The sequence below is a fragment of the Opisthorchis viverrini genome (genome assembly GCF_000715545.1).
Source record: "Opisthorchis viverrini unplaced genomic scaffold opera_v5_509, whole genome shotgun sequence".
Lineage (NCBI taxonomy): Eukaryota > Metazoa > Platyhelminthes > Trematoda > Opisthorchiida > Opisthorchiidae > Opisthorchis > Opisthorchis viverrini.
In genome coordinates this window covers 213,054-216,091 of record NW_008752168.1, presented here as the reverse complement: position 1 = coordinate 216,091, position 3,038 = coordinate 213,054, and positions in this window count along the sequence as shown.

Here is a 3,038-nt window from a genome sequence, read left to right as displayed (position 1 = left end):
TTTGCTGGTACTGTTTGCGATCTAAATGCTACTTGAAAGTGTGCAAAATCTCAACATTTTCACTGTCACAATGAAGTCAACTACCGACAAACGGTCTATGTCCTTCAGAGTTTATTTTCTCATATTTACGGTGCCAAATTCCTACAGCGTATAAACATTCCAATTAGTCTAACCTAGAAAACCCACAAACTACTTAGATAAAGGGGCTGCTTCAACAGTCGACGTTTCTGTTACGCTTTACAAAATGATATCAAGATAGATTTTGATGTGTTACTACATTCTCTCTGCACATTTTAGCCGGTCTTTCTCCGCCTACATGTAAGGAGTTTTCATGAACCTGTAGTAATATACTTGCAGCAAATTTATGAATTCTGTGAACGTTGTTAATTTGTTTGCCAAAAGCAAGATATGCCAAATTTATTAAAGTATAAGCTCAAAACATCAGTTGGGGTGCATGTGAGTTAAAATAGACAACCGTTTAGATGTGATTCCAGAACTGGGCAAAATATTTTATTCAAGCATTTGTGAACAATATCTGAGGCCTTTCTGATTCCGGGAAGTGTGGAGCCGAAGAATTTAGCGGAATGTTTTTTACCGTGGTTCCGCCATGCAGGTGACGAGCAACCCAAGAACACCTCGAAGCTGCTTCATCCGAGTTAGAAATCAGGAGAGCTGGATTTTGCAGGAATAGAACCAAGGACATCCAAGCTTGTGACCTCGAGAATAGTATGTGAAGAGCACCAATATAGCCTAGAATGGTCTAGAATAAAAGGCTGACAAACGGTCTTACTGATTTGCGTCTGATCATGATCGCCCTTGAGGAGTAGGATTAATTCTACGTGGTTGCTCAGTAAATGGTTTATTGAGCGATGAGCTCTAAATGAAAAGTTCTAGCAACGAGAGTCGTACCCCTTTCTTAGCAGATCAAGGAGAATTCGACGTTTGTATGAAAGGAAATCGCTCTGTGAAGAAATACCACGTTCTTCCAACAGGATGCTTTTGTGTTATTCTTGGGAGACCAACCAGTTGAAAATTATCGCCCCGTAGAGTGGAAAAAAAGTTATGACACGAGCAATTGGTCAGATCGGCAAATCGTTCTCCCCAACAATATCACGTAGCTATTTAGCTTAAATCGGGGTAGACCAGCTGTTGAACTCAACTCCTTCCTGCCCTACTTCCACTGTTAACCGTTCTGCGGCCGTTGTTTACTTCAAGTTACCAATCCTCGCAGTTTGGACCTTTGTTTTGCTGGCTTCAAGTCATCTACGAGCAACCGATACATCCAGCGCTAATTATAGTTCGATCTTTACAGAATACACTGGTTGTGCTTGAGTAGGTTTTCTGGGCGGCTTGACAAATTTGCTGAAGGCATCTTTGCAAACTTAGAAAATCATCGAGTCATAAGTATTTGCTTTTTCAAATAAAATCAACCTATTATTCATTTCCGTGTTCCATAATTCATTTAGATTCTGGAATCAAAACGAAAATTGACCGTAAGTAACCGTGGACACACTTCTGGCTGTTGAGTTCGGTGAACAAACTCAGAATGGCATTATACTACCGGAAATGGGTACTCTTCAAATTTCTCTAGCCTATCTCAACTTGATTGGATTGGCGCTTTAATTCAGCGCGTACTTTCCAGGAATGGAATGTTATGACGTAACTCAGATTTTGGCATTGCGTGAAAGCACAACCTTTGCTTTATCGCACGGATACACTGTTATCTTTCGGTTTTAACGTTTTCAAACTTGTAAAATATTTTGACAGCGTTGCTTGCACTGTCGGGTAGTTGTTAGACAAATAAAGACCTGCGGCAACCCGCCGAAGACCACAAAGTCATGATTCTGAGAGAGATGTACAGCTTTTGTGATGTCCATTTGTATACCTGAAAAACAAAATGTGACAAGGTCATTAAAAAAGGTGAGGCTGTCAATCGATCAATAGAAAATCACCCCATAAGATCTGATGTATAGTTCCATTTTTACGTTGTCAAACGGTCTTCCAAAATAAAAACGCAGAGGATATAAAAAACGATTTTGAGCAGATAGCCAGCAACCGTTTCACCAGAAACCAGTTCAATTTTAACAACTCCCTTCAGCGACAGTGCAAACTCATAGCACACGGGTCAGTAAAGATGCAAAGAAAGCTGTATTCATTTCATTCACTTAAAGCGAGCAATTACGCGTGCCGTTTGCACAATGTATAAACGTGAAATAGAAATTCTTTTTTGCACAAATAAACGGCATTCTTTCGATGGCCAGAGGACAGCTGCAGTGTAAATGAAAAACCCGTTGCAACATTGAGTAGCCGGTTGATTGGGGGACAAATATTTGGATTACCTATAATTAAAAATGTGAAATGATTAAAATATTTTTGAGCATATATTTAAGAAACGTAAAAAAACGTGAAAAACGCAAAATAATGATTTGAAGGGATACAGGTACTTCGTTTGAACGCTGTGCCAAAGCATTTACCGTGCACCTTCTTATTGAAAGAAGTAACAGATGACATTCAACGTAATTTCAGTTCTGTACCAGTATATGTTTGAGTGTTTTCGAAAAATGCCAGGAACAAATATTTGAAATTTGAATTCAGCAAGTGAACGTAGGGGCTATTATGTAAACAGTGCCAGCGCATATAATATAGAGTTAATGTAACATTGATTTTACACTAACGAACCAGACTGAAATACGCTTGTTGATGGGAATCCGTTCCTGGGAGCTTGAACTTAAGGTTGTTTGTTCCGCAGCCTAGGCCGAAACGTACCGAGGGACCTGAAGATCTCGGGTTAAAGTCAGATTATCTTCAACATAGAAAGTGTTTTAAGTGCGATATTTCAGCCATCTGCCTGATGTGAACAGTTCACCGATGCACATTAAATTCACCAATACGCATTCAGTTTTTGAACAAGAAAAAGAAGGAACTTGGGATCTTGTTGGGCCTTTGTTTGAGAACAAGTTGGTTTTTGATTTTTGAAACTTAGCAGGACATTTCAATAAGAAACCGAATGTATGCTCATCGATTTAACTCTGTATATA